The sequence below is a fragment of the Xenopus laevis genome, chromosome 2L (assembly GCF_017654675.1).
Source record: "Xenopus laevis strain J_2021 chromosome 2L, Xenopus_laevis_v10.1, whole genome shotgun sequence".
NCBI classification, from domain to species: domain Eukaryota; kingdom Metazoa; phylum Chordata; class Amphibia; order Anura; family Pipidae; genus Xenopus; species Xenopus laevis.
Genome location: NC_054373.1, coordinates 67,283,369 through 67,297,077, shown reverse-complemented (window position 1 = coordinate 67,297,077; position 13,709 = coordinate 67,283,369).

Here is a 13,709-nt window from a genome sequence, read left to right as displayed (position 1 = left end):
ATGCTGCCTGGGAACTCAGACTCCTCTGTATACACTGAAGAAAATAACTGATTTAGCATATTTGCCTTTTTTGTATCTGTTACAACCATACTGGTATCATTATTTAATGGAGTAACACTCTCAACCTGAATCTTTTTACTATTAAAATATTTAAAAAACGTTTTGGGGTAAGTCTTAGCCTCCGCCACAATGCACTCTTCATTTCCTTTCTTGGCCTTCCGGATTGCTGAATTTACATTTATTATTATGTTAATATTTATTAAATGCAGCTTCTGTCTAGGGATGCACCGAATCCACTATTTTGGATTCGGCCAAACCCCCGAATCCTTCACAAAGGATTCGGCCGAATAACGAAACCGAATCCTAATTTGCATATGTAAATTAGGGATGGGAAGGGGAAAACATTTTTTACTTCCTTGTTTTGTGACAAAAAGTCATGCGCTTTCCCTCTCTGCCCCTAATTTGCATATGCAAATTAGGATTCGGTTCGGCCGGATAGAAGGATTCGGCCGAATCCTGCTGAAAAAGCCCGAATCCCAAACCGAATCCTGGATTTGGTGCATCCCTACTTCTGTCCCAACAGACTTGTAGTTTTTAAATGCCTTGCTCTTCTTTCCTATTAACTTCTTTACTTCTGTATTAAGCCACATAGGATGTTTCTTATAGCTTCTACATTTCCTCAAGTGAATAAATTGAGAGCAGTAATGATTTAATATCATTTTAAATGACAACCTGTTCTGTGGTTTTAGCTGAAAACATAATGGCCCAATCAATACTCTGAAGGGCAGCCCTCAAGGCACTAAAATTAGCTTTTCCAAAATTCATGGTTTTTGTTGCCCCAGTATATATTTGTTTTTTGCACCAGACATTAAATGATATAACATTATGGTCACTATTACCCAGGGGTTCAATGGCTTGCACATTTGCTATAAGTTCTGGGTCATTTGAGATCACTAGATCCTGAATAGCATTTTTTCTGGTTTGCTCCTCAACAACCTGTGCCATAAAATTGTCATGCGACAAGTTTATAAACTTTTTCCCATTACTGTTGCTCCAGTCAGTATCTGGGTAATTAAAATCCCCCATTATCATTACTTTACCCAAATTAACAGCCTTTTCTATTTGCATCAGGAGCTTAGCCTCCTCCTCCTCAGTGTGACAAGACACACACTGAGTAATACCAGCAAACCCACTTGCACTCATATTTACACTGGGTACTTACAGTCTCCCAAGTGCAATTCCCAACGCTGCTTAACACTTAATCCACATGCAACACTTAGATCACATGCAACACTTGCTTAGCAGCTCCCACACTCGCTTTGAATTCACAAAGTTTAGGTTTCAAACCACAGAACACAAAGCCTGATCAGAATTTACATGATTAACTTCTCCCCCTTAATTAACAGAAGAGGGAAAGAGGAATAAAATAACAACCCCTTATTAACTTTTTAAAAAAAATGTTCCCCTTAGAAACTCTCAGGCTAAAACACAAAAAGAAAATAAATGCACTAAATGTATCTACTAATTTACCACAAACAGAGAAAAGAAAAATCTGTTTGTCTCAGTCAGATAACTCTCAGCAGTCAGTTATTTGCACTTACTCCCTTCTTGCACCCAGCACTCCCAGCATGCACAGCAAACACCAACACCTTAAGGTTTTTAACGCTGCTTAACACTTATTCCACATACAACACTTAGATCATATGCAAAATTCTCTTAGCAGCTCCCACACTCACTTTGAATTCCAGTGAAAGTTTATTGGATTAACAGAAAATATGCATCATAGCAAAATTAGACAGGTGCATAAATTTGGGCACCCCAACAGAGATATTACATCAATACTTATTTGAGCCTCCTTTTGCAAATGTTACAGCCTCTAGATGTTTCCTATAGCCTTTAGACTAGAAGAAAAGAACTTTCATTTGAAGCAATGTAGGGGGGTTCTTCACAGTCAGGACAGTGAGGTTGTGGAATGCAATGCCGGGTGATGTTGTGATGGCTGATTCAGTTAATGCCTTTAAGAGTGGCTTGGATGATTATTTGGACAGACATAATATCAAAGGCTATTGTAATACTAAGCTCTATAGTTAGTATAGGTATGGGTATATAGAATTTCATTAAAAGTAGAGAGGGGTGTGTGTATGGATGCTGGGTTTTCATTTGGAGGGGTTGAACTTGATGGACTTTGTCTTTTTTCAACCCAATTTAACTATATAACTATGTAACTTTGATGAGTATCTGGATTCTGGATGGTGGTACAGGTATAGGATCCCTTATCCGGAAACCCAATATCCAGAAAGCTCCGAATTATGGAATGGCTGTCTCCCATAGACTCCATTTTATCCAAATAATCCAAATTTTTAAAAATGTTCTCTCTTTTCTCTGTAATAATAAAACAGTAGCTTGTACTTGATCCCAACTAAGATATAATTAATCCTTATTGGAAACAAAACCAGACTATTGGCTTTATTTAATGTTTAAATTAATTTTTAGTAGACTTAAGGCATGAAGACCCAAAGATCTATTAAACGGAAAAACGCAGGTCCCGTGCATTCTGGTTAACAGGTCCCATACCTGTATTTTTGACCATTCGTCCTTACAAAATCTCCCCAGTTCAGTTAAATTTGATGGCTGCCGAGCACGGAGAGCCTGCTGCAAATCACCCCATAGATTTTTGATGATATTCAAGCCTAGTAGTCTGTGACGGCCAATCCAGAATATTGTACTTCTCCCTCTGCATAAATGCCTTTGTAGATTTCGAAAATGTGTTTAGGGTTATTGTCTTGTTGGAATATCCAACCTCTGCTTAACCTCAACTTTGTGACTGATGCTTGAACATTATCCTGAAGAATTTGTTGATATTGGGTTGAATTCATCTGACCCTTGACTTTAACAAGGGCCACAGTCCCTGAACTAGCCAGACAGCAACACAGCATGATGGAACCTCCACAAATTTGACAGTAGGTAGCAGGTGTTTTTCTTGGAATGGGGTGTTCTTCTGCCATGCAAAGCGCTTCTCAAAGTGCTTCTCTTTGTTCCAAAATGACTGTGGCTTGTCTAAATGAGCTTTTGCATACAACAAGTGACTCTGTTCGTGAGTGCAGAAAGGCCTTCTTCCTTATCACCCTGCCATACAGATGTTCTTTGTGCAAATTGCACTGAATTGTAGAACGATGTACAGATACACCATCTGCAGCAAGATGTTCTTACAGGTCTTTGGAGGAGATCTTTGGGTTGTCTGTAACCATTCTCACAATCCTCTGCATATGCCGCTCCTGTATTTTTCTTGGCCTGCCAGACCTGGGTTTTACAGCAACTGTGCCTGTGGCCTTCCATTTCCCGATTATGTTCCTTACAGTTGAAACTGACAGTTTAAACCTTTGAGGTAACTTTTTGTAGCCTTCCCCTAAACCATGATACTGAATAATCTTTGTTTTCAGATCTTTTGAGAGTTGCTTTGAGGATCCCTTGCTGTCACTCTTCAGAGGAGAGTCAAACCGAAGCATAACTTGCAATTGGCCACCTTAAATACCTTTTCTCATGATTAGACACAGCTGCCAATGAAGTTCAAGGCTTAACCTGCTAATCTAACCAATTTGGTATTGCCAGCAATCAGTATTGAGCAGTTACATGCATTCAAATTAACCAACTTTTTGCACAGCCAGTTTTTCACATTTGATTTAATTTCATAAAACTGAATACTGCTTCACTAAAAATCTTTGTTCAGAAAACACCCCACTACCCGGATGTTCCTGGGAAATGAAAGACTTACCACGTTATCTTTTTTGTTGAAAGTGGAGTAAATTATTATTCAGGCTGAGAGGGGTTCCAAAACTTTTTCATATGACTGTATATATAGGGGCAGTTACTTCTTCCACTGTTTACATTCCTCTGGTACATGTGTCATATATTTCCTATAATTGAAAAAAATTGAAAATAAGAAATATTGCATCCTATTAAAATAATAAATTATAGTTTATCTAATAATTTGCATTGTTTTACAAGCTAAGATTACATACAGGGCCCATGTGTCTATTCAGTTACTAGAGTATCTGGGGGAAGGGAAGAATGTTCACCTTAACTCTCACCCTAACTGAGTTTACTATAACACCTATATCATATATTACACAGAATGATTATCTCTGTCCTGTGGTGACTTTAAGGGAGGAATAACAAGTGCTTATGTGAAGCAGGGTGCTTAAAGAAATGCCATTACATCACTCAGAAGGTTCCTGTCAGGGAGCTGGGAGCCCCCTCTGGGGAGTAGTCCGGATCTAGGAGGAAGCCCCTCAGGAGGGATCAGGGTCGTGGTATCCAGGGGTAAGGCAAGAGAATAATCAAAATCCAAACACAGGTCAAAAGGCAGGCGGAATACAAACAAAGTCCAGGGCCAGGCAGGGGGTCTATGGCAGGCAGAGTATCAGCGAAGTCCAGGTCCAGGCAAGGGGTCACACCAAGGAATCAGGCAGATTATAAGCAGGGGAAACAGCAAGGGAACCCAGGAATCTCTAAGGGAACAGGATCCTATTTTCGGGCGCCATCTTGGCGCCTCAGGCGTTCTTTTATCTTTGAATTTAGCGCCCTTGCGCTAGCGTCAGCGCGCCTGCGACCGGCGCGCCGTGCTGGCGTCACTGCGCCGGCGTCGGAACCCACGTGGGTTGCCTGGGCGCCGCCATCTTGGATTCTTCGCCGCCGGGAGCGGACGCGACTCCTCGCACTCCCGGCGGTCTTGACAGTACCCCCCCCCTCACGGGGGGCCTCAGGACCACCGGGACTTGGTTTCTGGGGAAACTTGGAGTGGAAGTCTCTTACCAAACGAGGAGCATGCACATCACGGTGTCCCTCCCAAGAGCATTCTTCGGGGCCAAAGCCCTTCCAATGGATGAGGTATTGAAGGGACCCTCTGGAGATTCTGGAATCAAGGATTCTCTCCACCTCGAATTCTTGTTGACCTTCCACAGAGACAGCAGGAGGAGGAGATTGGACACCAGAGAAACGGTTGGAGACGGTGGGCTTCACCAGGGAGACGTGGAACACGTTGGGGATTCTCATCTCTGGTGGGAGTTGAAGTCTGATGGCTACAGGGTTAATTATCTCCAAGATGGGGAACGGACCCAGGAACTTCGGACCCAACTTGGGAGATGGCACCTTCAAGCGAATATTCCTGGAAGAGAGCCAGACACTATCACCCACCTTGTAGGGAGGAGAGGGCCTTCTACGGCGATCCGCGAAAGTCTTGTGGACTAGAGCACTCTTCTCCAGGTTAGACTTGGTTGCAGCCCAAATAGCAAACATATGGGCTGCCAGATCATCTGCAGCCGGGACGTCCGACAACACGAAGTCCTGAGGAAAGGCTTGAGGGTGCTGTCCATACACCGCCATAAATGGAGACCTTCCTGTGGAGGAATGACATGCATTATTATGAGCAAACTCCGCCCACGGGAGGAGGTCAGACCAATCGTCCTGGCAAAGAGACACGTGGTTCCTCAGGAACTGTTCTAAGGCTTGGTTCACACGTTCAGCTGCCCCATTCGTCTGCGGGTGGTAGGCGGACGAAAATTGAAGTGTTATTCCCAAGTCTTTACATAGGGAACGCCAGAACTTGGCGGTGAACTGGGTGCTTCTGTCGGAGACGATCTCCACCGGGAAACCATGCAGGCGGAAGATGTACTTAATAAAGAGTTGGGATAATTCCACCGCAGAGGGTAACTTCTTCAAAGGGATGAAATGGGCCATTTTGCTGAAGCGGTCTATGACAACCCAGATCACAGTATTCCCACCGGAGGGAGGAAGTTCGACAATAAAGTCCATAGAGAGGTGCGTCCACGGACGAGAGGGAACCGGCAAAGGCTGTAACAACCCGCTGGGGCGGGAATGGCTAGGCTTAGAAGTGGCACAGACATTACAAGCAGCCACAAAGTCCTTTACATCCTTGCGGATATCAGGCCACCAGACTAGGCGCCTCAAGAGTTCAAGGGTCTTGGCCGGACCAGGATGTCCAGCTTGCCTGGAGCAGTGGGTTTGTTGCAGGATGGCCAGGCGAAGTTCTGGAGGGACGAAGGCCATGCCAATCGGAGTATCTTGAGGAGCTGAGGACTGCCCAGCCAGGATCTGGTCGGCAAATTGGGGATACAGAGAGGCAATGATCTTGACTGGTGGAATGATTGGTTTCTGCCTCTCAGGGTCACGGTCCACCGGAGTGAAGCTACGAGACAAGGCGTCGGCCTTCAGATTCTTGGAACCTGGGCGATAAGTCAAAACAAAGTTAAATCGGGAAAAGAAAAGGGCCCACCTGGCTTGTCTGGGATTTAGCCTCTTGAGGGACTGTATAAACTCCAGATTCTTGTGATCTGTGTAAATCTGGACAGGAATTTCAGAGCCCTCCAGGAGGTGACGCCATTCTTCAAGGGCAAGCTTGACTGCCAAGAGTTCTCGATTTCCGACATCATAGTTCTGCTCTGCGGATGAGAACTTCTTGGAGAAATACGCACAGGGGTGCAATTTTCCATCAGTGGAGTGTCTCTGAGACAGGATAGCTCCGGCTCCGACTTCAGAAGCATCAACCTCGATGCAGAAGGGTAGTGCAGGATTGGGATGTCGGAGAACAGGAGCGGATGTGAAGGCCTCTTTCAAGGACTGAAAGGCTTCTATGGCAGATGGAGGCCACAGGCTGGGTTTACCCCCTTTCCGGATGAGGGCCAGGATAGGTGCAATGCGGGAAGAGAACCCCCGGATGAACTGTCGATAATAATTAGCAAATCCGATGAATCTCTGGATTGCCTTGGTACTCAGTGGGAGAGGCCACTCCTGGATGGCCGACACTTTCACGGGGTCCATCTCAAATCCCTCTGGAGAGATAATGTACCCTAGGAAGGGGATCTTGGATACCTCGAAGACACATTTCTCCAACTTGGCGAAGAGAGAGTTCTTCCTCAGACGAGAGAGTACCTCCTTCACCTGGGAGCGATGACTTTCAAGGTCCTTGGAGAAGATCAGGATGTCGTCCAAGTATACGACTACGAACCTTCCTAGGAGATCTCGGAACACATCATTAACAAACTCCTGGAAGACGGCAGGGGCATTGCATAGGCCGAAGGGCATAACAAGATATTCATAGTGCCCATCCCGAGTGTTGAATGCCGTCTTCCATTCGTCACCCTCCCGGATGCGAATGAGGTTGTAGGCCCCCCGGAGATCCAACTTGGAGAAAATCTTTGCCCCTTTCAGCTGGTCAAAGAGCTCGGCAATCAGGGGCAGGGGGTACCTGTTTTTCACGGTGATCTTATTCAGGCCCCGATAGTCTATACAAGGCCGAAGGCCTCCGTCCTTCTTCTCCACGAAGAAGAACCCAGCCCCTGCAGGAGAGGTAGAAGGGCGGATAAACCCCGCTGGAGATTTTCTTGGATGTACTCCTTCATAGCGGTAGTCTCTGCAGGAGAGAGAGGGTAAGTGCGCCCTCTGGGGGGCATGGCTCCTGGCAGGAGTTCAACCGGACAGTCGTAGGAGCGATGTGGGGGAAGGAACTCTGCAGACTTTTTACAAAACACATCGGAAAATCCCTTGTAAGTGGAGGGCAAAGTCTTTAGTTCCGCAGTGGAGACATTCACCTTCTCGAGGGTTTTTGGCGGAAGGCAATGTTGCAGGCAAAATAAACTCCAACGAGAGATCTGCCCAGTGGACCAGTCTATGGTGGGGTTATGCAGACGTAACCATGGAAGACCCAATATTACTGGAGTAGAAGGACAGGGGATGATGAAGAATGAAAGTTTTTCTTGATGCAGCGCCCCAAATTGTACAGATAGTTCCGCCGTGAACATTGTGACGAATTCAAACTCCAGGGGTTTGTCATCTATGGCGGTAATTCGCAGGGGTGAAGACAATGGGAGCAGGGGAATCTTCATGCGTTCGGCAAAGAAGGCGTCCATGAAATTGCCATCCGCTCCGGAGTCGAGGAAGGCCCTTTCGAAGATAGACTTACTTGCCAGGTGAATCTGCAAAGGAAGGAGAAGTCTGCGTGAATTTTCTTGATACTTCTCCTGAGGCCCTCGAGTGATGCCCCCTACATGAGAAACCTGAGACATACCTCGGGGTACAAAACTCTTGGCTTTGGCAGGACAGGCGTTGGCAAAATGGGAATGCCCACCACAGTACAAACAGAGACCTGCCATTCGTCTTCGGAGTCTTTCCTGCTCGGAGAGGCGAGCTTTTCCTACTTGCATAGGTTCCTCCAGGGGAGACGTGGACACATGAGTCACAGGGACAGCGGGTGCTTGCAGAATCGGCCTTTGAAAGCGAGGGGCCAACATGGGAGAAAATCGTCTGCTGCGCTCTCTCTCCACCTGGTGTTCTCTGAGGCGGGTGTCCACCTTAATAGATAGAGCGATCAGTCCTTCCAGGGTGTCAGGAGTCTCTCTGGAGACGAGATCATCTTTGATGCGGATGGATAGGCCTTGGTAGTATACGGCCTTGTAAGCGTCATCACACCAGGAAGTCTCCGCCATCAGTGTTCGGAAGTCTATAGCATACTCATTGACACTGCGGCTTCCCTGCCGGAGCTGCAAGAGACGGGCAGGGGCGTTCGTGACCCGACCTGGAGCATCAAAGACTATGCGAAAAGCTTGGATAAAGTCTTTAACAGCATAAGTCACCGGGGAATTCTTCTCCCAAAGAGCCGTTGCCCACTCCAGTGGCTTGCCTTCCAATCGAGACATCACATACCCCACCTTGGAACGCTCACTTGGAAACTGTGTGGGTTGGAACTCAAATTGAATTTGGCACTGTGTGGCAAATCCCCTGCAGGCTTGTGGGTCCCCACTGAAGCGAAGGGGAGGTGGAATGCGAGGCTCACCTGTCGGGTAGCTTGCGTTCGTAGAGGCTGCCGCCATGGGGGGATTTCCAGTAGGTGGAGCAGCGGAGGGCGCAGAAGGCACTCGAGCAAGCAGGACATCGAGTGCTTGCCCAATGCGAACCTGCTGGTTTTCGTAGTCCTCCATGCGGGATGCCAGTCCGCGGAGCGCTCGTCCGACATCAGGTGTGGCTTCCTCAGAAGGATCCATGGCCCGAAAATAATGTCAGGGAGCCGGGAGCCCCCTCTGGGGAGTAGTCCGGATCTAGGAGGAAGCCCCTCAGGAGGGATCAGGGTCGTGGTATCCAGGGGTAAGGCAAGAGAATAATCAAAATCCAAACACAGGTCAAAAGGCAGGCGGAATACAAACAAAGTCCAGGGCCAGGCAGGGGGTCTATGGCAGGCAGAGTATCAGCGAAGTCCAGGTCCAGGCAAGGGGTCACACCAAGGAATCAGGCAGATTATAAGCAGGGGAAACAGCAAGGGAACCCAGGAATCTCTAAGGGAACAGGATCCTATTTTCGGGCGCCATCTTGGCGCCTCAGGCGTTCTTTTATCTTTGAATTTGGCGCCCTTGCGCTAGCGTCAGCGCGCCTGCGACCGGCGCGCCGTGCTGGCGTCACTGCGCCGGCGTCGGAACCCACGTGGGTTGCCTGGGCGCCGCCATCTTGGATTCTTCGCCGCCGGGAGCGGACGCGACTCCTCGCGCTCCCGGCGGTCTTGACAGTTCCACAGGTACAGCCTCTTAAGACAGATGTTTAAAATGTGGCAACCCCAGAGAGGATCTGATACACTGCCTTTGGTCTTCTCCAAATGTACAAAACTTTTGGAGGGAAGTCGCTGGTTACTGTAAAGACCTACTGGGAAAAACTTTACAGTTGCTTGGGCCATATTTCTTCTAACATAAGTACCACAAAACCAGAAAAAGCCTTGGCTGAACGATTAGCAGCTGCGGCCAGAAAAGGCATCCTACACAAATGGCTCTGCCAAACTTCCCCAGTGCAGAATTAGATTTTCTGGGTAGTAGTAAGAATCCTAATTGTGGGGTCCCAAAGCCTGTACTAGTATTCCAGTGTGCAGTTATCCCTATTTGCAAGCTGTCATATACTCCATATACCCAGTCACTGTGCAGCAGCGCCGGGCCAAGTCGCGCCCTAGGCGATCCGGCTGGCCACCACGCTCCCAGACCGTGCACATGCAGCCCCCCAGATCTCAGTGCGCCGGAGGGGAGGCAGGGCTAGAGCGCTGGAGGGAAGCAGGGGGGAAGAGTTCCATAGGGGAGAGGGATGGGAGGGTGAGCATCAGAGGAGAGAGCGACCGAAGGGAGAGGAGAGAGACGGATAGAGCACCGGAGGGCAGGTGCCTCTTCTGCCTACCCCTAGTTCCGGCCCTGCTGAGCAGTAGGGATGTCGCGGACTGTTCGCCGGCGAACTTGTTCGCGCGAACATCGGCTGTTCGCGCTCGCCGAATGTTCGCGAACGTCGCGCGACGTTCGCCATTTTGGGTTCGCCTTACCTGGCGCTTTTTTTTGACCTCTCACCCCAGACCAGCAGATACATGGCAGCCAATCAGGAAGCTCTCCCTCCTGGACCACCCCCACACCCCCTGGACCACTCCCCTTCCATATATAAACTGAAGCCCTGCAGCGTTTTTTCATTCTGCCTGTGTGTGCTTGCAAGAGCTAGTGTAGGGAGAGAGCTGTTACTGATTTCACTGATTTCTTTGAGGGACAGTTGATAGTAAGTTTGCTGGCTAGTAATCTACTTGATACTGCTCTGTATTGGAGGGACAGAAGTCTGCAGGGATTTGAGGGACATTTTAGGGTAGCTTTGCTGGCTAGTAATCTACCTTCTACTGCAGTGCTCTGTATGTAGCTGCCTGCTGTGGGCACTGATCTCTTCTGATCTCATCTGCTGACTGCTGTAATAACCCAATAGTCCTTGTAAGGACTGCTTTTATTTTCTTTTTTGTTGTTTTACTTTGCTACTTTAACAGCCAAGTGCTATTAGTCTAGCAGTGTTGGGGAGTGGGACTGGTGTGCTACTGTGCTGCTCCTAGTAGTTCAGCAGCACCAACCCGAGAAAAATTTTTAATATACATATAATTTTTTTTATTTTACTTATCTTACTGTTCTTTAAGGTGTCCAGTGCTGTTTGCTGTTCTTCATAGTAGTGCACCAATAGTAGTGCACTTGCAGGCATTATTTGCCCAGTGGCCATCTAGCTGTGTGAGCTTGTTCACATTCTGTCTAAATATCAATGATAATACCGTCTCCAGAAACACCACCTGAGTGACGTTTTTCAAGCAGCAATAATATATTCCGTATCCACCACTGCTGTAGTGTATACGTTGACCTTGCAGGCATTATTTGCCCAGTGTGTTCTTCATTTTCAAACCACTGCCACTTAGCTGTGTGAGCTTTTTCACATTCTGTCTAAATATCAATAATAATACCGTCTCCAGAAACACCACCTGAGTGACGTTTTTCAAGCAGCAATAATATATTCCGTATCCACCACTGCTGTAGTGTATACGTTGACCTTGCAGGCATTATTTGCCCAGTGTGTTCTTCATTTTCAAACCACTGCCACTTAGCTGTGTGAGCTTTTTCACATTCTGTCTAAATATCAATAATAATACCGTCTCCAGAAACACCACCTGAGTGACGTTTTTCAAGCAGCAATAATATATTCCGTATCCACCACTGCTGTAGTGTATACGTTGACCTTGCAGGCATTATTTGCCCAGTGTGTTCTTCATTTTCAAACCACTGCCACTTAGCTGTGTGAGCTTTTTCACATTCTGTCTAAATATCAATAATAATACCGTCTCCAGAAACACCACCTGAGTGACGTTTTTCAAGCAGCAATAATATATTCCGTATCCACCACTGCTGTAGTGTATACGTTGACCTTGCAGGCATTATTTGCCCAGTGTGTTCTTCATTTTCAAACCACTGCCACTTAGCTGTGTGAGCTTTTTCACATTCTGTCTAAATATCAATAATAATACCGTCTCCAGAAACACCACCTGAGTGACGTTTTTCAAGCAGCAATAATATATTCCGTATCCACCACTGCTGTAGTGTATACGTTGTCCTTGCAGGCATTATTTGCCCAGTGTGTTCTTCATTTTCAAACCACTGCCACTTAGCTGTGTGAGCTTTTTCACATTCTGTCTAAATATCAATAATAATACCGTCTCCAGAAACACCACCTGAGTGACGTTTTTCAAGCAGCAATAATATATTCCGTATCCACCACTGCTGTAGTGTATACGTTGACCTTGTAGGCATTATTTGCCCAGTGTGTTCTTCATTTTCAAACCACTGCCACTTAGCTGTGTGAGCTTGTTCACATTCTGTCTAAATATCAATAATAATACCGTCTCCAGAAACACCACCTGAGTGACGTTTTTCAAGCAGCAATAATATATTCCATATCCACCACTGCTGTAGTGTATACGTTGACCTTGCAGGCATTATTTGCCCAGTGTGTTCTTCATTTTCAAACCACTGCCACTTAGCTGTGTGAGCTTTTTCACATTCTGTCTAAATATCAATAATAATACCGTCTCCAGAAACACCACCTGAGTGACGTTTTTCAAGCACCAATAATATATTCCGTATCCACCACTGCTGTAGTGTATACGTTGACCTTGTAGGCATTATTTGCCCAGTGTGTTCTTCATTTTCAAACCACTGCCACTTAGCTGTGTGAGCTTGTTCACATTCTGTCTAAATATCAATAATAATACCGTCTCCAGAAACACCACCTGAGTTGTTGTTTTTGTTTTAAAAATAATGCCAGGCAAAGGCAGGCCGCCACGCAGAGGCACTAGGGGCCGTGCTGCTATGCTATCCTGTGGCCCTAGGAAATTGCCCAGTTTTAAAAAGGCAATGACCCTGAACTCCCAAAATGCTGAAGAGGTAGTTGACTGGCTTACACAGCACACCCCATCCTCTACCGTTTCTAACTTTACCACAACATCCTCCTCATCCTCCACTGCTATCGGCACCCCACGTAACACTTCCTCCACCACCGGCGCCCCTTCTTCACTGGAGTCAGAGGAGTTATTTTCACATGAGTTTCTTGAACTGAGTGATGCGCAACCATTATTGGCAGAAGAAGATGAAGGAGATGAGGACGTTACACCAGATTTAATTCTGGCAGAGAACACAACAGAGATGGACATAATGAGTGATGACGAGGAGGTCCCCGCTGCTGCTTCCTTCTGTGAGCTGTTAGAAGAAATTGATGCATCTGAGGAGAATAATGATGAGGAGATTGATGTTTTGTGGGTGCCCAGTAGAAGAGAGCAAGAGGAGGATAGTTCAGATGGAGAGACGGAGAGTCAGAGAGGCAGGAGGAGAATAAGACTTAGAAGAAGCAGGGAGGACAGCTCGCAGGGAACAGTAGGGCAACAACATGTATCGGCACCTGTGGTCAGCCGGCCAACGCACCCGCCATTGCCGCCAACGCCGCCAACTTCTACTGTTACCGCCAGATTGCCAGCTTCAAAAAGGTCAGCAGTGTGGGATTTTTTTAATGTGTGTGCCTCTGACAAAAGCATTGTAATTTGCAATGAGTGCAGTCAGAAACTGAGTCTTGGGAAGCCCAACAGCCACATAGGTACAACTTCTATGCGAAGGCACATGAACGGCAAGCACAAAGCACTTTGGGAGCAACACCTCAAAGGCAACAGGCAAACTAAAAGCCACCCTCCTTCTGGTCCAGCATCTTACTGCTCTACCTCTGCTGTACTTGACCCGTCTGAACCACCCTCCACTCCGCCTTCCACCTTGACCACCAGTTCCCATTCCCAGTCATCTGCCCCCAGCCAAGTTTCTGTGAGGGCCATGTTT